The following is a 22,990-nucleotide window of genomic DNA, read 5'->3' as shown; positions in this document are numbered from 1 at the left end:
GAAACAATTCAAATGTCTATCAGGTGTGCTTGGACGATGGAAATACTCTTTAGCAATAAAAAAAAAAACTACTACTACTGATGCATGATAAAAACAAGGATGAAATTCAAAGATATCATGCTAAATGAAAGATATAAAAGACATATTGGATGACTTCATGTATATGTCTAGAAAAGGCAAATCTATAAAGACAGAAGGCATATTGGTGACCACCTGTTGTTAGGGGTAGGAATGAGGAATAACTAAAAACAAGCATAAGAGATCTTTTGGGGAGTTGGAAATGTTCTCAAACCGGATTGTGGTAATGATTACACAACCCTATGACTTTATTTTAAAAAGTCATTAAATTGTACATTTAAAATAGATTTTATGATATGTCAATTATACTTCAATAAAGCTGTTTAAAAATAAGCAGCTTATTGTTATATGCAATTCATGAGGTGATCTCCTTATCAAAAGTAGTATTCAGTGGTTGTGGAGAATATGATAATCAGGATTATTCCTCGAATAGGCATGCATCTTTCAGCTCAAATATTCATTATGCTCTGAATCTAATGGTAAACAACTCCAATGCTCCAACTTTCCAGCTGGGAAAGGCATGGAGCTATGAGGGGAGGAAGGAAGCAGGATTCAGCCACAGTAGAGGCCACAGAGGGAGGAGGAGCAGACTAGAGCGACTTCTGCTCATTGACATCAGAAACAGAGCTGGCAGCGCACATCTGCATAGACTGATCTTTTTCAAACCAACACGCCCATCCAGCCACTTCCTGTCTTGGCCAGCAGTCTCTCTTTGAGCCACCCTCTCCCAATCCTGCCTTTTCTCATTTCCAACTTCCTCTGGGCTATGCTTCGCCATCTATTTGTCCCTCAGTCATCTGTGCACCAGCGTGTCCTATCTGCCTAGACTTTCTGAAGTGTCTTAACCCCTGTAGGTAACAGTTCAAACCAAGGAAAACTGTATCTTTCAATCATCACTTTTCAGTTACTTATAAAGTTTCCTTCTAGGTCTCATTCACAAACATATACCTAAGAAGCTAAGATCATTAATTTGAAATTACATTATTGAAAATGAATGTGGGTGAGAATCTCAAAGAACAGTCAAGTTTGACTAGTTCAGGGCTTGATAATTTAATAATTCCCCCCTTTACTTCATCTAGTCCTAGTATTTCACAGGGAAATTATCACGAGAGAGGGAGCAATGTTATGCAGATGAATGTGACACATAATTACATAACCTTGATGGTTGTAATTCTACAAGCATATAAAAAATAACTAGAAAATGTGTGAATTTCACACAGAAAATTGAAGTAATTTGGCATATAGTGCTCATTGAAAGCGGAAGCCTATTTAAATCTACTTAAAACTGAAACTGAGTTCCCAAACCTATCTGCCAATTGAATACTTTGGATTTTGAATTATATGGGTTTTTTTCCTATAAGAAGCTTAGGGTACTCTATAAATAAGAGCTAATAATTATTGAATTATTGTGATATTCCAGACACCTTAGTTAATCTTCATAATGACCCCATTAGATAGGAACAATAACTACCCCAATTTTACAAACAACAAAAATAAGATATAAAGAGGTTTCCTGCTCAAAGCGAGCATTGATAAGTAATAAACCAAGGATTTAAGTTCAGGTCTTTCCGACTCCAAGCCAGTGTCCTCAGTCACTATGCCACACATTTAAATAGACCTCATGATAATATCTCATAAAAACATCACCCTTATTTTTACAAATGGAGGGGCCAAAAGGGGAGAAGGGCATATGACTCACCCAAGAATAGGCATCAAGTCAGTTCTTCATAGATTTCTGTCTTTGAGGCTTGTGGGCCTCCTCTTCAGTGTTTTATAAATTGCTCATCAGGTTATAAGGCTCTCTTGAAGAGGACTCTCTTCTTTTAGAGGGTACTCACCTGACTTTCAGTTATAGGTTCTCCAGACAGCCAGAACATTTCAGGCTCTTCATCTGCTGGAAATCACTGGAGTGGCTGAAAATAAAAGGACCATTTGTGTTCAGGCTACCAGGTCACTACAGCTAATTAAGTAGCAACTTCGTTTGGTTTACAGTCAATGCAAAGATTTTGGCATCTGTTCCACTGAGGAAAAGACAGGAGATTATGGATCAAGAACATTCTCACATGGTGATCTATGCACATATTTTAAGTAATTAAAACTATTCATTTGGCTAAAGAGAAATCATTATATACAAAATTCCTTTGAAATATTCCCTTGGTATGTTTTAAAATTGTTTATCTTCTTAATCTGACATTAGGCAAGAGTAGCAGAGAAGCCTGACAAATCCTGAGAACAGAGTGAAATGATTTGCAGAGGAATATGCTTTAAAACCTTTCATTCTGAAGATGTGACTGCTGGTATGTTCAACGCAGAAAACCCCAGTTCTGAGCCTGATGTTGATAAGTAAAAAAACATTCACACAACCCAAACTCTTTCCCATTTTCCCTCCACACTTCTCTAATCAAGAGTTCAAATAATATTGCCAAATAATTTTTATTTTCCTTTGATAAGAGTAATCTCAAAACTCCTCTGTTTGGCAAGTGAATACAAAATAAAATCATTTTTTCCCAGGTCTTATTATATAACTAATAACAGCTTCCACTTCTAACAGCCCACTATACAGTAGGCACTGTAATTGACATTTCACATTATTTCTAATCTGGACAACTTGGCAAGTTAGGTCTTTTTTTTTTTTTTTTTAAGTTAGGTCTTCTTATTCCTATTTACAGCAGAAAAAAGACAAAACTAGGACCAAGAGAGATTAAAAAATTCTGTCTGACTCAAAATTCATGTGCTTCCCATCATGCTCTCTCACTCTTCATCAAGCTTTGGAGTACCACTAAGGATAAGATGATTCTGGGGGCTGTTTGAACAGCCATTTGTAAGTTTCCCATTTAATGCCTAATGAATATAGGAAAGGACAGTATTCCAAAGTAAGGCATGGACCTTGCTCTCCAGGCACTCACAGTTCAGTGAAGATAAAAAGAGAAGAGAATGAAGTTCAAGAAGAATGACTTAGAGAGTAAGTGCTAGAGGAATTCAGAGGGGCCCAGTTATGAGCTGATGAGAAGGGGAGTACCCTCCTTACATGAAGTGAGGCCTCGGTGAATCTGATAGAAGATACAGTTTGGGTGAGCAGAGGAGAGGGAAGACCATTCCTGGAACAAGGGATGAGCATGCTGAGTCCCAGAACAGCAAGGACACCAGCCTGGTTGGTGTGATGAAATTTGTGCTAGGGAGCAAAAGGATTCCAACACTATAGTGTTTATCCTATGGCAGTTTGTTATAAAACTGAAGACGTTACATTCCAGTCTGGGTCAAGGGAATAGTTATCCAAGGTACGGTTTCCCGTCATAAGTAGAAACATGTCTATTTTTTGCCCCCATTCAGAAAAAAAAAAGTAAGGGGAATCCCAGAAGGGTCATGGGACAAATATAGATTTAAAAGTCAGAATTTCTGGGTTCTGTTTTCATTTTCAGTCATTTCATCTCTGAAATGCAACAGTAGAAATTACTGAACCCCGTCTGAATCAGTTTCTGCTAAATGGGAAAAAATTGTATCACCACTTCCCCCAACACACAAGCAAATTCATCCCATTCTAAGTATGCAAATTGTTGGACATAGGATATTTTCCCATTACTGATTTTAGTAATGAAAGTGCCCCTAGACTTCCCTGCTTCACTGCTGCATCCCTATACCTATTTTACAGCTCATACTATGTTAGAGTAAGGGTGGGCAGTAAATAATGTAATTTTTAAATTATGACAATGTTGACATCTTTTAGTGTAACAGGAAGACATAGTGTTAATTGTATAGTCTTCAAGCACAGTTTCTAGATACAATATAATTATTGTCATTACGATTTTCCTGCTACCTTGACAACTTGAAAACTTTCTAATGTGTTTAATTACAAAGTTTTTAATTTGTGCAAGATTAGGGTGAACAATCCTGTAAGTGAGCTTTGACAAAGCAAGATAGCCGCCCAGACAAATTTCCCAAGCCCCCTTGGCTCTAATTTGGACCTAAAAAATTCATTTTACTAATTTGTTGAGCATAAAATATTTGGTGCTAATGTTTAGCTATCTCAGTACCACAGTTTAGAAGGGCAAGTGAAAAACATCCCTCTGGGCTCTTGGGGCTGGATGGCAGAAGCCTTGGACTCTGCTTGCACTCACTGGCTAAGCAGTGCCGAGCAGACGGTTTTAAAAATACAGACCTCTTTATCTTTTTGCCAGATTTTCTAAATGTCTTAGGGACATCTACTAACAACATATGAGATACAAAATTTTAAGTATATTTGTGTAGGATATAAGAATAATATAATTCAATGTAAATAGAAATCTATTATATTTAAATTATTAATGACATTATCCAAGATGCTCCCATTCTTATTTTTTCTGCACTTGATAAAATATTCTCAGAGAAATGTCCTTTCTCAGGAAAGGACAATATTCCAAAGTAAGGCATGGATCTTGCTCACAAAAGTACAATTCACAAAGAAGATAGACATCATAAACCATTAGACACCTAACGACAAAGAAACAAAATTACATAAAGCAAAAATCAGAAGAAACATAGGGAAAGGAAATATATATATAAATCATAGTGAGACATATCTACACCACCATGTTCATAGTAGCATGATTATAGTAGCTAAGACATGGAAACAAACCTAAGTGTCCATTGATAGATGAACAGATAAAGAAGTTGTGAGATATATATATATATATATATATATATATATACACACACACACACACACACAATGGAATATTATTCAGGGGATTGTACCCTGTGGGATGCTGTTGATCCCTACTTCTCTCCCAAGACTGTACCACCTTAGCAGGTGCCCTTGGCACTAAATATGAAACCTGAGGCTTAGATAACTTGGGTAGAGGTGAGGGGTGGAAAGGAGGATCCTCAAGAAGAAAAAAAATTAAGCATGAAAGTCATTCAGTCGTGTCCAACTCTTTGCGACCTCATGGACTATACAGTTCATGGAATTCTCCAGGCCAGAATACTGGAGTGGGTAGCTTTTCCCTTCTCCAGGGGATCTTCCCAACCCAGGGATTGAACCCAGGTTTCCTGCATTGCTGGCAGATTCTTTACCAGCTGATCCACAAGGGAAGCCCAAGAATACTGGAGTGGGTAGCCTATCACTTCTCCAGTGGATCTTCCCAACCCAGGAATCGAACTGGGGTCCTGCATTGCAAGCAGATCCTTTACCAGCTAAGCTATCAGGGAAGCCCAATATTCTTTTTTTTTTTTTTTTTTCATTTATTTTTATTAGTTGGAGGCTAATTACTTCACAACATTTCAGTGGGTTTTGTCATACATTGACATGAATCAGCCATGGATATACATGTATTCCCCATCCCGATCCCCCCTCCCACCTCCCTCTCCACCCAATTCCTCTGGGTCTTCCCAGTGCACCAGGCCAGAGCACTTGTCTCATGCATCCAACCTGGGCTGGTGATCTGTTTCACTATAGATAATATACATGCTGTTCTCTCGAAACATCCCACCCTCGCCTTCTCCCAGAGTCCACAGGTCTGTTCCATACATCTGTGTCTCTTTTTCTGTTTTGCATATAGGGTTATCGTTACCATCTTTCTAAATTCCATATATATGTGTTAGTATGCTGTAATGTTCTTTATCTTTCTGGCTTACTTCACTCTGTATAATGGGCTCCAGTTTCATCCATCTCATTAGAACTGATTCAAATGAGTTCTTTTTAATGGCTGAGTAATATCCCATGGTGTATATGTACCACAGCTTCCTCATCCATTCGTCTGCTGATGGGCATCTAGGTTGCTTCCATGTCCTGGCTATTATAAACAGTGCTGCGATAAACATTGGGGTGCACGTGTCTCTTTCAGATCTGGTTTCCTCGGTGTGTATGCCCAGAAGTGGGATTGCTGGGTCATATAGGGAAGCCCAATATTAAACACAGAAATACATAATTATTTAGGGAAGAAATCCTAATAGGTACCTGAAGCCTTGGGGATCTGGGGCTTTTCCTAAAATATCCTTAGGAGAGTTACCAACATCGTGTCCATACAGATGCTCACTGCTTGTGTTTGGCTCTCCCTTCAACCTGTGACACTACAAGCCTGCTTTCCTCCCAGCGTATAGAGGGACCAGTGCAAGTGAGCAGCCTGAAACTTATGCTTCATTGGATTCATGGTTCACCCAGACGCAGTACCACTGACAGAAGATACTGGAGGATGATTTGGATGTATGTCCTGGTTTGCCAGAAAGTCCCAGGTTATGCCTGTTATTCTTGTTTAAGTCTTTTTCCCAGTTTCATTGAGAAATAATTGACATACATCTCTGTATAAGGCTTACAGCCTGATAGTTTGATTTACATAAGTTGTGAAATGATTACCACAATAGGTTCAGCTAACATCCAGCTTCTCCTCTAGCTACAATAAAAAGCAGCAAGAAAAGAATAAAGGAAAAAAAAAAAAAAAACAATCTTCTTGTGATGAGAACGCTTAGGATCTTTTTATAACAACTTTCTTAAACATCAGACAGCAGTGTTACAGATAGTCATGTTGTACATTACACCCTAAGTATTAAACTCTCTCATCTTATAAGTGGACCTTTGTATCTTTTAACCACCTTCCTCCATTTCCCCCTCTCCCAATCTCCCTCTTACCTCTAGTAACCACAAGTCTGATCTGTCTATGAGTCTGATTTGTTGTTATTGTTGCCATTTTCAGATTCAACATACAAGTGAGATCATATAGTATTTGTCTTTCCCTGTATAACTTATTTCACTTAGCATAATGCCTTCAAGGTCCTTTCATGTTGTCACAAACATTAGGTTCTCTTCCATTTTTATAGCTGAGTAATACATCACAACTTCTGTAGCTATTCATCTGTCAATGGACACTTAGCTTGTTTTCCTGTCTTGGCTACTGTAAGTAATGCTACTATGAACATGGTGGTACAGATATATTTTTGAGTTAGTGCTTTTGTTACATTTAGATATTTCCCAGAAGGGAAACTAGGGAATCATATGTGGAAGTTCTATTTTTAATTTTTTCAGGATCCTCCATGCTATTTTCCAGAGTGGCTATGCCAGTTTACATAGCGCACCATCAGTGCTCAAGGGTTTCCTTTCCTCCACATCCACATCAGCACTTGTTATGTCTTGTCTTGTCTTTTTGATGATGATCATTCTAACAGATGTGAGGTGATGCTTCTGTGGTTTTAATTTGCATTTCCCCAATGACCACTGATGGTGAGCAACTTTTCATGCACCTGTTGACCTTTCATATGTCTTCTTTGGAGAAAAGTTTAATCAGGTCCTTTCCCTGTTGTTTAACTGAGTTATTCAGGGTTTTGAGTTCTTTATATGCATTGGATGTTAACTTTTTAAAAGATATATGGTCTTCAAATATTTTCCCCAGTTTTTAGGTTGTGTTTTCATTTTATTGATGGCGTTTAGTTTGATGTGGTCCCACTAGTTTATTTTATATTTTATTGACTATGTTTCAGGTGTCAAATCCAAAACATCATTATCAAGATGCGTGTCAAGGAGTTTTGCTCCTATGTTTTCTTCTAGGAGTTTCCTGGTTTTAGATCTTACATTTAAGTTTTTAATCCATTTCAAGTTAATTTCTGTGAGTGATATAAGACATGGGTCCATGTTTAAATTTTGATAATTTCCTTTTCATTCTGAAAAAAGCAGTCCTGGTTTGCCTGATAAAGTGTATGGTCACCCGATTTATGTTGGACACCTCTGTGACCACATAAGCTGGTCCCAGTTGGGGGCTTTCAATTCTAACTTTAGCATCTTCATCACCTTTCTGCCCCAAGTAGGTCTGGTAGAGTCTCTGTTTCCCAGTCTCAAAGTGGGGGCAATCACATTGACCTGGGCTTCCCCGGGCTCAGAGGTAAAGAATCCTCCTGCAATGTAAGAGACGTTGGTTGGATCCCTGAATTGGGAAGACGCCTTGGAGAAGGAAACGACAACGCATTCCAGTATTCTTGCTTGGGAAATCCCATGGATATGGGATCCTGGTGGACTACAGTCCATGGGGTTGCAAAAGAGTCAGACAACAATTGCAAAATGGTCAGACACGACTTAGCAACTAAGCAACGACAATCACATTGACCTACTTATTGTGAGCTGTAAGGAAGGTTCCTATTGTGTATTTTCTATCTTCTTAAAAGCCATTGCTTTGGTATTATATAAATTAAGACTTAAAAAAATTTGTCAAAGATGTGTAAGCCCTCTTTCATTTAGATATCCAAGAATCTGTAAGTAATACTATCTAATCCAGTAGCTTTAGTTCTCTCTGTTATGCTTTCATGAAGATCTGCCCATGTTCAACAGCCTACAGGGTGGAGCAGTGACAGTCAGGCCTAGTTAAAAAGATCAGCTGGGTGTCTGGCCTTTGGGTGAAACACTGCACTGAATGTACTGGTGGAGTTAAGGAAGTGTTATCCGGAAATAGCTTGGCCTTGGTGGGTCACACTGTGTCAGTTCCTCACTATTAGAGAAAGACAAGCAGGAAAACCAGGCAGGAAAGCTCTGCCCCCACATGGAGCTGGTTTGCAGGCTGAACCAGTGAGGACGACAACACAGCTCTGTGGTGGGCAGGCTACCGGATCCAACACACCACTTCAGAGCCTCTGAATCAGACGTCCAGCACAAAAAACCAGGCTTATTTTCCCTGCGAAAGTCACATGTAATGTCGAGGTAACATCAAAAAGTGTCCTCTGAGTGCTGATTTGGGCACGTAAACAGTGGCGTGGTTAGATGCCACTCTGTGTTTAAAGTAATTATACTATGGCAGTGGAATGTGGCGATGTGAAAGCCCCATTGCAGCAAAGTTGATTCTATCAGCAAACTGGTAAGTCAGTTGGCCCAGATCCTGCTTCTCCCTGAATTTACTGCTTCTTACTTGGGAACTGTCTCTGGGAAAGTCAAAACCAACAACAATATGTTGGAGACATGGCTTGTGGATGTTGGCTGATAGCAGCTGTGGTCACTCATGTTCAGTGGGAGCCTTTGGAAACTGATGGGAGCGGCAGTGGCCTGAGTCTGTGTCTTACCTTGTCTTGTTGGATCCTGCTGAGGCTGCACAGTCACCGCTCAGCACACTGGAGAAATTCAGCCTGAAAAAGGCTGGTGATGTGGGCAAGGCTTCCTGCGAAGGGTGACATCCCTGGAAGTAAAGATGATGGCTCTTCGCCACTGGCTGGGGAAGCCCTGCCTTCATGGGTCCAGGCAAATATCCGACTGCTGAAGTCTAACTGCATCCTAAATACAAGGACACAGGGCCTCTTTTATCCCTGTCCTCTTTGGAATCGTGCCTTTCTCAGAGAAAAATAACCTAGTAATCACCTCTCTGCCCCACCTCCTGGCACCCAATCCCCACCCTTGTGCCAGATCAGTGGAACTTTCCTTGTGTCTGGGGAGAATCATTTCCCTTTATCCTCACAGAACTTCCTTCATAAGTTAGTGCTGGCAATGATATTCATTCTAATTAGCCACCCTTGATGGATTTATTTCATCCAGTTGTAAATTTTAGAGGAGAAGTTCCCAGGCCAACTTAAAACTAGAAGTCACAGGACAAGTTGAGTGGAAATCAGGTTTGGATGACCTCTACAGAGAAGTCAAGCCAATTCCCATGAGGTTTAAACACAGTGCTCCCAGGAAGGCTAGTCAAAGTTGAAGGATAGACCTGCAAGAGATCTCATGGAGCCCATTTTGTTCAGTCACTTTGGTTTACAACGGTGGACCTGAGGCTCGTAAAGGTGAATTAATCTGCCTGATCACCAGTCACCCCTGAAAGTGAAAAGGGCATGAGCGACACTGTTGACTACAGGGAAAATACCTGCTTGTCTTCTGGGGCAAATTAAGTACAGCTGTCATAAGCAAAAGCTTAATCTATTTTTCTCAAGTTCATCTTTCTTTTCACGTTTTAACTTGTTTTCATGGAGTAATGTTACATCCCTGAAGAGAACATGTGGAATCCAGCTGATGAGATATTTCAGATATTCCAAAAAGTATACAAAGTTGATGGTGTAATGTTGGTAGGTAAGGGGACCAGCTGTTGGAAACTATAAACTCCCCAAACATCTGGTCTGATCTGTGTCCTAAGTTCCAGTCATAAATTGTCCATTAGCTTTAAACCTTTATGCTCTGAGTCTGGAATATTCTATGACTCTCCATCTGTCATTGGTGCTTTAAGAGTAGTTACTGAAGGTGGTAGATGGTAGGGAGATCTATTTTATGGAGTATTGGGGAAGAAATCTTTCTTATCATATTTATGACAGCTCTTCCAAATGGTATTTTTTCATTTATGTATTGGCCTCAGATTCAAGTAAAAGTTGGGATTTTCTCTTCTTTTTTTCATTCATTCCTCCCCCCCTTCATTTTCTTTCCTTCATTCATTCCTTCTTTCTTCCTTCCTCCCTCTCTTTCTCCTTACTTATACCACCCTTTGTTTCTCCCTCTCCCTTCCCTCCTACTTGTCTTCCTTATTTTTCTCTTTCTTTTCTCTTCCTCCTCCTCTTTTTCCTCCTTGTACCTCAAAGCTCAATGCTGATTTAATGAACAGTCACCTACAGCCACAGCTTACGGAAGAGATACTGATATCTGCTGGTCACTTGTTGAGCCTTGGACTCATGTGCGTAGATGAAATTTAAGGGCTCCTTCATTTTTTTTTTTTTTTGGAGAAGGCAATGGCAACCCACTCCAGTACTCTTACCTGGAAAATCCCATGGGAGGAGCCTGGTAGGCTGCAGTCCATGGGGTCGCTAAGAGTCTGACACGACTGAGCAGCTTCACTTTCACTTCATTTTGCCCAGCTTTCATGTTGATATTATGAATATTCATCTTTTAATATAAATATAAGAAGACTTCATTTTATAGATTATCAAGGCTAGGAGGTTTTAGTACAGAACTCCTGTCTTGAGAAATTTTGGTTTTATTTGCAGAACTATAATCTTTAAGTTTAAATGATGCCAAAACAATAGTCAAAGGGTACTAAGTCATCAGATGATTGATTCTATTTTTTAACCTCACCTTTAAGTTCTTTATACAAATGGAGTCCAAGAATCATTCAGATTTCCTTAATATTACAACTTTATATACTAAAAGTTATAATATTCATATTACAATTTCTAAAACATAAGTTAATAATCATACTATAATAATTCTTTACTGATTACAATGGATTAAAATAATTTGCATTTCAATGAAATGATTTTGAAAACAAATGACACGTACTAATCATATTCCCCACCAAACCTGTTCGTCCAGGAGACTTCCTCATTTCTATTGCTGGCTGTACCACCTTCTCAACATCTCAGGGTAGAAATCTGGTAGCCATTCTCGGCACCTCTCAGCCCTCACCCTTCACACTCAAGTCTATCACCAAGTCCTGCCAATTTCACCTCCACAGTATGTTTCGACTCTGCCTATGCTGCCCCTCATTTCCATCTACTCCAGTTTTCCCAGGCCATCATCATTTATTTTCCCCAATCTGGTTTCTCTCCTCCACCCTCTTCTCTCTCCAATCTGTTCTCCTCATAACAACCAGGGTGACCTTTGGAGAAAAAAAAAAACAGGAGCAAGTTGTGCTCTTATTTAAAATTCCTTAATGTAAGCCTAGATCTCTTGCTACTTGACTCCTTAAACCCTAGCTGCCTTTGGTCCTTTTTTGCTGTGTAAACTGATCAGGACATTTCCTCCTCCTCCCCTACCCCCCCATCTCTACTTTCTTTACCAAGCATGTCTTAACTAAATATCATACTCAGAAAAGTTTTATACCCAGACTAATGCAGTTCCTGTTGTAATGCTCAAACAAAACAACTGGTTCTTCTTTCAAAACCTTATCACAATTATAATATTTACATTTATAATATAATATACATTTTATTATTCTATCATATGTAAAGTCTAGCTTCTCCTGCTGACTATAAGCCCTATGTGGGCAGACACCATGCATGTCCTGGCTCAGTGCAGGCATATAATAAATATTTAATAACTACTTGTGGATAAATGGATTGTCATTGTAATGAATTTGTACACTGCATGTTTTATTTTAGTTTTAGGGGCATAAGTTCTAATCCCCTTAAATTTATGTACCTATTAACCAGATGATTTTATCCCCCTTTTGCAGATAGTAAAATAGATTTAAAGAAAAACATAACTTAGGAAAGGTAACAATGTCCTCAAGTTCAGAGCTGCCTAATACATAGAAGATAATAATAACAACAGCAATGATTGCCATTTTTTGCTCTCCTACAATGTTCCAGGAATGTTCCAATAATATTAACTCCTTTAATACCTATATACAGCTGTGTTAGGTAGGTAATATTCTTTTTCTGAGAAACTAGATGTTAGTTTCTGAGTCTTAAATATATACATATGCGCATTATGGTAAATGCTTTCTATATACATAATCATGTTGGTTATCTTGCTGACATTGAGTTTTACCCAGTCAGTGTGTTCCTCTGGTGAGAAACACTGCAGGGAGCATGATTTCTGGTTCCTCTTGAAATTTCTTTCTTTCTATACCTCTTGCCCTGGCTCTCCCTACCCCCCCTCTTCCCATCTCTTCTCCTGTTCCTGGCTTCCCCTCCGGCTGTTAGGTAGGAAAACCTCTGACAGAGTCACTTTTCTGCCAGGCTATTATATACATGGTCAGTGTTCCCACATTCCAAAGGTGGGTAAAAATGTGTGTGGAGAGCGGGGAATTCTGCCAGAACAATGACTCACTGTGTACATGCAAAACGGTTCAATAATAGGTCACTGCTCTCATGAGAGCAATGCTGCTCATCCCCAGGGGAAATAAGGGGGCTGGCACACAGCTCTCCTGTGACTTGGGATAAGCTTTCTATGACAAATGGGAGAGCCTGACCCACCAGCACCCATGTCCTGGCTTTTTATTTCATGGGCATGAAAGGGGATTTTCAAAGAGTGATGGGCATGAAATGAGTTCCTGACATGCAATCGCGTATATATTTGTAGTCCATGTGTACACTCACATCTAGGTTATTCAGCAACTAGTTATACATGTGCTGGAGTGTTTGGTCCCCGGCTTCTTCCAGTGGAGTGGTTTACTTGGTTTTAATTTTTTGGTCCATATTCCTCTCATAAGAACGTCAACTAGTAGAGAGAGAGGATTATGGTGGAATTGGGCTGGGCTGTTCCCTGCCTCACTTTCCTGCAAGCCCATCCTAGACTACAGAAAATGACTTGATCCCTTTTTCTGTTGCCTGAAGGCTGTGTAAAGCCCATCTCAGAACCAGCCCCACAACCAGCCTAATTGGCTAGCATAACTCTGCCACTGGGGGAAGAAATCAGCCGGTGAAGATTGGGACTCTCACAAGGTAAGATATTAAGATTCACCTGGCTTTAAGATTGCCTCACAATTATTTTGCTTCTCCTCAACTCCCTTTTCCAGACCTTAACAGCTGTTCTAGACCTCTTCACTACTTTCCTTGGCCCCCTTACTCTAGTCTAAGCCAGGAGTTCTCAATTTTGGCAACCCAGTAAAATCACCCCAGGACCTTTTAAAAATCCTGGTGCCTAGGCTGCATCTCAGGCCAATTATATTAGACTCTCTGGCAGGGGATTCAAGCATCAGTTTTGCTTTGTTTTGCTTTTAAAGCTCCCCAGATGATTCCAGTGTACAGCCAAGGATTAGAACCATTGCTTTAAAGCAGAGAACTTTCCAATTTCATCAGAAAATTGAGGCAGTAAAGCACCAACATCTCAGATTCCTTATCTGCTCACAAGTTTTTCTGCGTGCATCCCCACCCTGCTGTCTTTCTCTCTGGTCTTAGTAGTTGAGCCACCCCTCTATTTCAGGACGACTATGTCCTTTATACCCGTATCTTCCAAGAACTTCCAAGACCTGCTTGTACCTCTAATCTCTTCCCCTCTACTGGATCTTCCTCTTTAGATTATAAGCAAGATTAAGTCCACCTCGTCTTTGAAAAGGTATCCATGGAGCTTGTTATCTCTCTGTATTCAGCCTCACATCTATCCACTCTCCACTAAGTTCTTTGTAGTCTTTAATTAATTTTTACTTGGAGGGTGATTGCTTTATAATATTTTGTTGACTTCTGCCATATATGAACATGAATCAGCCACAGGTACACATATGTCTTCTCCCTCCTGAGCCTCCCTCCCACCTCCCACCCCATCCTCTAGGTTATCACAGAGCACCAGATTTGCACTCCCTGTGTCATATAGTAAATTTCCATTGGATATCTAACTTTACATATGGCAATGTGTATGTTTCAATGCTGCTCTCTCAATTTGTCCCACCCTCTCCTCCCCTCTTTGCCGTGTCCACAAGTCTGTTCTGTATGCGTGAGTCTCCATTGCTACCCTGCAAACAGGTTCATCAGCACCATCTTTATAGATTTCATATATATATATATGTTAATATATGATATTTGTCTTTCTTATTTACTTCACTCTGTGTAATAGGCTCTAGGTTCATCCACCTTGCCAGAAGTGAATAAAATTCATTTCTTTTTATGACTGAATAGTGTTTCATTGTGTATATATACCACAACTTCTTTATCCATTCATTTGTGAACGGCCATCTAGGTTGCTTCCATGTCCTAGCTATTGTAAATAGTGCTACAATGAACAGTGGGGACATGCGTCTTTCAATTATGGTTTCCTTAGGGTATATGCTCAGTAGTGGGATTATTAGGTCATATGGGAGTTTTAGTCCTAGTTTTTTGAGGAGTCTCCCTTCTGTTCTCCATAGCGGCTGTATCAATTTGCATTCCCACCAACAGTGCAAAAGGGTCTCCTCACCCTCTGCAATGTTTTTTGTTCGTAGATTTTTCAATGATGGCCATTCTGACAGGTATGAGGTGCGTTCTTTGTTTTATTGTAATATTCTCCCTGAAGACCAAACGTTCTCACCTGTACTCTTACTTATCTTTCGTAATTGGACACAGTTGCTACACCCTCCACAAAAGGGTCCCAGATTCGCTTGCTGGATAAAGATTCTTCCATAGTATGTAGTATGTTCAATTGACCCTCTGAAACATTGTTCTCTTCTTTCCCCTCAAATGTAACTGCCTTGAGGACAGAAACCATGTCCTTTTCATCTTTCTTAACATCAGTATCTGGCTTTCCTGGCTTTTTTGTAGGAATTCACCTATGATTGTTGAAGAAAAATGCAAAACTAGTTTCTATCTCGTTTCTTGGGCAGAATGATGCGATCTGGCTGGCTGGAGATGAATTTCATCTAACCAGACCCCCACACATTTTTCCCATGAATGACTGTCATAGAAAGGACTTACAGCAATTATTGAGACATTCTTTTGGATTTCACATTATGCCACAGAATACTGTCATATTTACTTGTTCAGGATGAATTTCTAAACAAATATGATATAGGAATCCTTTGCTCAGAATTTCCACACTTTTCAAGGCCATTGCCCAAGTATTAATGACCTTGGGTAACCAGAAGAAAGAAGAGTCAACACAGTGGCTTGTACTTTAGACACAGTTTTAGAAGTTAAAATTCACACCCTGACACAGTTGCTTTATTTTAGAAGCCAGCACCATTTCTTTGCAGAGGCAGAACTGACCCTGCTGTGCAAAACTGCCAGAGCAGGGTGCGTCACCATGCTGAGCTCCTGCTGGCAGCCGCTTACTGAAGTTTTCCTATTTTCTTTTGTTTTCTTCTTAAACTCTCCTTCAAAAGAACAGGTTACTCCTCAGTTGGACTCTGAATGCTTAGCTCCCTCAACAGAATAGCCAAATCCCTACCCTGCCTGATTAATTAGCTGAGTAAATCTAAGAAACTCCTTGGCTGCATGGCCCTTCCTTCTGCCAAGTTTTGTAAAATTCATAGACTGCGTGTATTCATAAGCACAGGAAAACACCTGTGAGCAATTAACCAAATACCCTTGATTTAGAGGTCTTGGAAATATGCTGATGGCCCTCAGACCGTTGGCACGGGTCTATAATTATGTGAGACCACAACCAAATCATCCCAACAGGCCAATTACAGGAAGGGTCATTCTTTCAAATACAACGTGATGATTTCTCTAAAAATACTTCTGCCTGAGACTCAGAAAGAAGTCTTCTTTATAAGAGTGCTGCTTTAAAGCAATGGTACATAGGAGTTTGGAAAAGGAGTGATGCCTCAGGCCATTTCTCTGAGATATGTCTATAACCATGACGAGTGGAAAGGAAACCACCTAAACCAACTTTTAAAATTCACTGAATCTAAAAGCATGTTTAAAATGATCCACCTAGAAAATGTTGCATTTAACTTTTTGTTTCTGTCCAGCCTAGAAATGGTATCCTCGGAGTTAATAAGTCAAGACTGTAACCAACAATGTGTCCTGTGAAAATGAAAAACCCACCTTTTAGAGTAAATAGTCCACTATAGAACTATAAAACAAAAAGCTTTGTCTAATCCTTTCTGATGTGCAAGAATGAATTCTTATCATTCTGTACTGGCTTCCCCTGTGGCTCAGTTGGTAACGAATCTGCCTGCAATGTGGGAGATCTGGGTTCAATCCTTGGGTTGGGAAGATCCCCTGGAGAAGGGAAAGGCTATGCATTCCAGTATTCTGGCCTGGAGACTTCTATGTACTGTATAGTCCATGGGGTCACAAAGAATCAGACACTACTGAGTGACTTTCATTTCACTTTTCACTATACCTTTCTTTATATTCTGTATGACTAGAATATTTAAAATCAACCTCACAATATTGAAGAAAGCCATCTATTTTCAGAATCAGTCTCAAAAAGCCCAAAGACCTGAAAAACACGAGTTCTTAATCAAGTATAGATATGCTTCAGGAGATATAAGCATCCTTAGAAATTCTAGAAAAATTTTGTGTGTATGTGTTTTTTTCAGAACAAAGGAGTGGGAGGTATTTTTAACTACACAGTCTAATGCAGTAGCCACTACTGCATGGCTTTTGAGTCCCTGATATATTATAGCTTCAGATGAAATGTGCTGTGTTCAGATCCCTACTGGAGGGCCTCCCTAGTGGCTTATTGGTAAAGAATCCACCTATCAGTGCAGGAGACATAGGTTTGATCCCTGGTCGGGGAAGATCCCACACACCGCAGAGCAACTAAGCCCATGCATCACAACTATCAAGCCTGTGCTCTAGAGCTTGGGAGCTACAACTACTGAACCCACGTGCTACAACTACTGAAGCCATTGTGCCCTAGAGCCCATTCTCAGCAAAACAAGAAAAGTCACCACAATGAAAAGCTCGCATACCACAACTACAGAGTGGCCCCTGCTCTGGCTGCAACTAGAGAAAAGCCCATGCAGCAATGAAGACCCAGCACAGGCATAAACAAATAAATTAATTAAATAACTCAAGAAAAATCCTTACTAGATTTTGAAGATGTAGAGTTATAAAAAGAATGTAAAATATTTCACTAATAACTATTTTATTGATTAGTGTTAAAATTATAATATTTGTATGTAGCCCATTAAAAAAATAATTAATCTTACCTGCTCATTTTTATAATTTTTAACATAGTTACTAGAAAGACCAAGACTACCTACTAGCTCACTTTATATTTCTATTGGATGGTACTGTGCCTATAGATTTCATCAGTTTTTAAAGAGCTCTTTCTCTTAGAGCAAAGAGAGACTTGAGATATAAATGCTCATCTCTCATCCTACAGATTCTATCTCAGCAAACAGCCCAGCACTGGGTGCTCTGATGCTTGTGAGGGTGTTCTTGGCCCACACTGGAGACAGGCTGCTGTGGAAACCTCTAACACTGATGATATTTCCAGAAACAAATATTGATGCACCCATCACTTCACCATTGGTACACAGATTCTGTAATCTCTCTTCCTCTCGTCTTAGAGGGACACATGTCCACAAATCTGCATTGTCTTCCTGGATTCTCCAACTAAAAATGTCTGTTGTAGCACTTTTCCCACCAACCTTGCCCTCTTGATTTTCTATCTGGGTCACAGGTATCTTTGAATTCTTCTCATTTCCTGCCCACACCAGCACTGAAAGCAACTATTAAGGCCTGTTGATCTTTCTAAAACACCTTTTTTTGTTTTTTTGGCACCTTTGCCTGGATTATTGTCATAATCTCCCACCTGCCTCCATTTTTCAAGATCATCTCCCTCAATGCAGAGTTCATTTTAAAATCAGAAATCTGACTACATTACTTCCTAGTTCAAAGAGTAAGTTACAAAGTCATCACTGTAGCTGACAGTGTGCTCCATAAACTGTCTTAATCCAGGTTTCATCTTTATATCCCAACCCCCTCCCCACACATATACACTGCAGCCATGCCAGACATACAATCTGCTCTCATGCCTCCAAGTCTTTGAACATGTGCTTCTCTCTGCTTGAACGCTTTTTATTCCTTTTGCCTTTCAAGACCTACATTATCATCATCTCTTCTACATCCACTTTGAGATGCTCAAAGCACTTTGTATATGCCTCTGTTAGGGCATACATTATATTGTATTGAATTATTTCACTGTGAGCTCCTCCAAGTTATTCACTTTTTGTCTGTGCTGCCTAGTACATGCTAAAAACTATAAGAACTTATTGGATATCCAGAGCAATTCCAATTAATCTTGTTTCTATAAATCTTCCAAAACCAAAGCTCTCCACTCTCACAAGTCAGAGTTTGAGGAATCTTAGAGATTTTCTAGTCTGCTCTCTCATTGCCTGATGAGCAAATCAAGATGCTTAGACATGAGTCATCACTTACTGAGTGCCTACTGTCTCATTTCATCTTCATGATACTCCATTAACTAGGTTTTTCTATTAATACCCATTTTACAAAAGAGAAAAATGAAGCCTCACAGCATTTAAGCAATGTGCCCAAGGTCACATAGATAGCTAGTTACCTGGTGAGATTACACATAAATTTGTCCTTGTACTTTCCTGACTCATTGTCCTCCTGTCTCACATGACTACTTACAATTTGAGATGCTCCCTGAGTTATTCAACAGACATGAAGATGATATTTTCACAGAGAAACAGAATGTTTTAGTGGGAAGAACCACATTTTGACAATGATGCAACTTTTATTTGTTTGACATATTTGTGAGCATATAAAATTTTAATCTGTCATAATTTTTTCATTTCCTTTATGACAAAAACATTCCTTCATTATTACTATATAATTGTAACTTTTTCAAGGCTGCATAATAGTCCATCAACTAATTATACCATAATAATCAGAATTGCTTGAGTCCTAACCGAGGGACATTTAAAAGCATGAAATCCAGCAACTTGGTAGAATAATAGCTCAATAGGACCTCAGAGATCTCTAGTCCGTCTTTCTCAAAGTATTGTCTTCAGACCAGCAGCATCTACATCACCTGGGAGCTTGTTAGCAAAACAGACTCTTAAACCCTACCCCAGACCTAGTGAATTTAAATCTGCATTTTAACTAGAAACCCAGGTTTCTCATAATATGTATGAGATAGTAAGTGAAAACAGGAGTTCTCAACCTTGGCTGCACTTTAGATCATGTGGAAAGGTCTTCAGGATACTGATGTCCTGGTCACATTCAAGCCTAAATCAGACTCTCTAGCAGGGGGACCAAAGCATCTGTCTTTTTTAGTGCTACCTTGGTGATTTCAACCTGTTCAAAAGCCACAGAAGAAGGCACTGAGACCCTACCATAAACTGATGAGATGTTTCAGCAGCTCTCTCTTCCTAGTGCTGGAGTTCCTTTTACAAGGTCATTCTATACATTTGCATGGGAAATTCTGGTAAAACTAGACAAAGCAAAAAGAGAGAGAGAGAGAGAGAGAGAGAACAACAATGGAAACAAAGACCTCACAATGCTTTTAAGAAAATTTAAATTTTAAAATTTCTTTAAATTTCCCATTTATGTTTTCTTTTCTGCCCCTCCCTAGCCTCCTTCTCCCTTTCGGTCCTCTCCCAAGAGATTCCTGTCTATGACAGACTCTGGACATCCTGCTCAGAGACCACAGAAGCAAGTTTCCTATATCACAGAACCAAGAAGCAGCAGAAAGAATACTCGAATTCTTCTTGGTAAGTTGATTTGTTCCGGCACCTTCTCCTACCTTCAATCCCCAAATCCGATTTCTCCTATATGTCTGTATTTAGGCAAGCCAGAGGATTTGGGAACTTCTTTCTACACAATGACACAACTTTCTTTTAGGTTAACAGAAAAGTCAAGGTCACAGCCATGAACTGTTTTCCTCAGTTTTCTTTTCAATGACTTGACCACTAAAAAGACAAACACCTGAGCTAACTTGGAAGCCTTTGGCCCTCTAGTCCCGCAGAGTGTTGAATCATCTTGAATACTGGGACCAGGAGGAGGAGGATACATTTTTTTTCAAAACTAGGACTCAGCACTTTTCCCCTTTTTACATAAACTAGGATCATAGCACATACTCTGAGTATTTTGCCTTTTGTAGAGAATGTTATAATGGCACACTGGGCTCATGGCATTATTATTTGGTCAATGAAAAGTGATTTTTAAATGTTTTCATCTTTAACTCCAGTTTTATTGATTTTAGCCATTTTGGTTCTAATTTATTTCAATTTGTTGTTGTTTAGTTGCTAAGTCATATCCAACTCTTTTTCAACCCCATGGGTCTGTAGCATGCCAGGCTCCTCTGTCCACGGGAATTTCCAGGCAAGAATACTGAACTGGGTTGCCATTTCCTTCTCCAAAATTTATTTCAATGTTTAACCTCAATTTGGTATTTGTTTTAAATTTAAACATTTATTTTAAAAGCTTATATTTTAAACTTTCTACTCTAAGTAGTACAAAAAATTTTAAACAGATGTCTCATTGGTCGTTGCCAACTGAGTACAAGCACTTACTTCTTTTCCCTCTTGATAACCACAACACATTAAAGTGGGTTTTTTTTTTTTTGAGTATAAAGAGAATGGGATGGATGTATCAAATTAACTTATGAGATACTCTAGAATTTTCTGGAAGACAGAAAGTGGTTGGAAGGATGGTGACCTGGACAAAGGGAAGCTGGGGCATTTATGCAAGGACACCCCTCTCCCCTAGGTCCCTAGGTCCCTAGGTCAGGATCTGCCTTGTAGAGGTCACTGGGGCCACAAATGCCACTGTGAGGACATGTCTGAGCTTGTACAGAACCATCCATCTCAACTGCTGCTGCAATTCAAGGGGGGCTGCAGGGGTGGGCAGCTGGCACCAGAGATGACACAACAGCCACACACAGCTGGAAATGGAAGAGTCAGAACTCAATCGTGCATCTGAATAGGACATTCCTGTTTAAAATTGTCTGGGGCTTCCCCACAACCAAAGTTGAGGGATAAGATCCTTTAAGCTTGTGTGTGTGTGCATTTTTCAGGGGTGAGAAAGTCTATAATTTTATCATGTTTTCAGAAGCGTCCATGATAAGTGCTTAAGAACCACAAACAACAAGTTCCTTAACATGACAGGTGCGGTTCTGCACATCCAGACTCGCCGACCTCTCCAGAGCCTCATCTCCTCCCAGTGTCCTCTCCCCATCCATCCTCCCACACTCACTGAACCCTGGGTTCCATTCAGAGACCTTCTCACCAGTCTCAAGAGCCATAAGCTCTTAACTACAACTTTGATTTAATACACGTCTTTCTCTCTGCCAAGAATGCTATTCCCCCTTTGCCACTTCCTCAGGCCCTGCTCTAAACAGGGCATACTTCTTATCCTTTAAGACTCAGCAATAAAATCATCTCTTCTACTGTGCCCACTGCCCCTTCACCGGCCCAGTCTCTTCCTCCACGTTTTCCTAATCAATTTCATTCACCTGTGAACATAGCACTTAAGCTTTGGTGTTGCAGCTCTTCCTGGGCTCTCTCTTCCATTCATCAGTGAACTCTTGAAAGCACAGACCATGCCCTCACCACCCAAAGCATAACCCGCAACAGCAGACTATGATAGCACTGGAGCAGTGAAGTGACTGGGCAGAATGCATGAAGGTGGGAATGACTGCATTTATCAACGTGGCCATATGTCTCCTTGGATCTTACAGACAGCCTGACCTTGAGAGGCTGGATCTTCGTAACCAGGCTCCTTGCTCAGGTTGTTAGAATCTGTCCTGGTCCAGCTGCACATTTCTGGCTGATTCCTACTCATTTTTAAAGAATGACTGTGGAAAAAGAATAATCAGAACTAGGAAGGAGACTTGGAAATTAAAAATGTAACTGATGACAAAAAAAAATTCAGTAGGAGATCTGGAAGGGAGAGTTAGAGGAGCTCTTAGAAAGTGGAGAAGGCACCTAAGGCTGGTATGCATGTCCTTTCTTGAGGCATCCTGGACATGCCTTCCCGCCAGAGCATGTATCTGTCACCCTGCATTGTAATGGCCAGTTGATGGATCTCTAACCCCCAGTAGGCTGGGCTTCCTTCAGAGCTGGGACTGTGTCTCTTTCCACCCCATCACCTCTCACAGTGCTTGGCACAGAGTAGGTGCTAACACACATTTCTATTTGAAGAATGAACAATGAACTCATGAGGGAGTGAAGACGAGCTTCGGCTGGGCTCGGGGTCGAGCGAGGCTCTGTAGTAACTAGTTCTGGGGTTTGTGGAAAAGCTGAGTGAGTGCAGATCCCAGGGGCACTCCTCCAGGGAAAGGGCCAGACTGGAGCGGCAGGCAGGGTCCCAGCTATTGTGAGCTTGCCTGAACAGGGAAAGGGTGATAAGCAGGGCAGACACAAGTGGGTGGATCCACTGAGAACCGGAAGAGAAGAAAGGGGAGGGGAGAGCTCAGCCAGCAGTTAATATTTTGTGAGGAATTACTATGTGCCAGACCCTGCGTGAAGGACTTGTCATGCATTCCCTCACTTACCCTTCATAAGCCCCCCTCCCAAAAATAGCTACAATTTTTACTGCATCCATTTTCTAAATGAAAAGATGAGGTGTCCACATAAGTATCTAACCCAAGGTTCTAGAGCTGGTAAAATGGATTTGGGATCTGTGTGGCTCTAATCACTGGGCTAGTGTTCCTGGAAAAAAG

At 40.2% G+C, this 22,990-nt stretch overlaps 1 protein-coding gene and 1 long non-coding RNA gene across 2 annotated transcripts in view; one reads left to right on the top strand and one right to left on the bottom strand.

Moving 5' to 3' along the window:
- Positions 1–22,990, bottom strand: part of FRMD6 (FERM domain containing 6) — a 252,545-nt gene that overhangs the window by 100,379 nt on the left and 129,176 nt on the right. Inside the window, exon 3 of the mRNA XM_020895677.2 lies at positions 1,917–1,991. The gene's annotated coding sequence lies outside the window, so the exon portion shown is untranslated. The remainder of the gene's footprint in view (positions 1–1,916; positions 1,992–22,990) is intronic.
- Positions 12,910–22,990, top strand: part of LOC139035615 (uncharacterized) — an 86,946-nt gene continuing 76,865 nt past the window's right edge. Inside the window, exons 1-2 of the long non-coding RNA XR_011488245.1 lie at positions 12,910–13,377; positions 19,901–20,039. This is a non-coding gene — a long non-coding RNA (uncharacterized lncRNA). The remainder of the gene's footprint in view (positions 13,378–19,900; positions 20,040–22,990) is intronic.

This window comes from Odocoileus virginianus, chromosome 6 (genome assembly GCF_023699985.2).
Source record: "Odocoileus virginianus isolate 20LAN1187 ecotype Illinois chromosome 6, Ovbor_1.2, whole genome shotgun sequence".
In the NCBI taxonomy this organism is placed as follows: domain Eukaryota; kingdom Metazoa; phylum Chordata; class Mammalia; order Artiodactyla; family Cervidae; genus Odocoileus; species Odocoileus virginianus.
The sequence above is the reverse complement of the archived record's forward strand: the minus strand, read 5'-3'. Positions and strand labels throughout refer to the sequence as shown.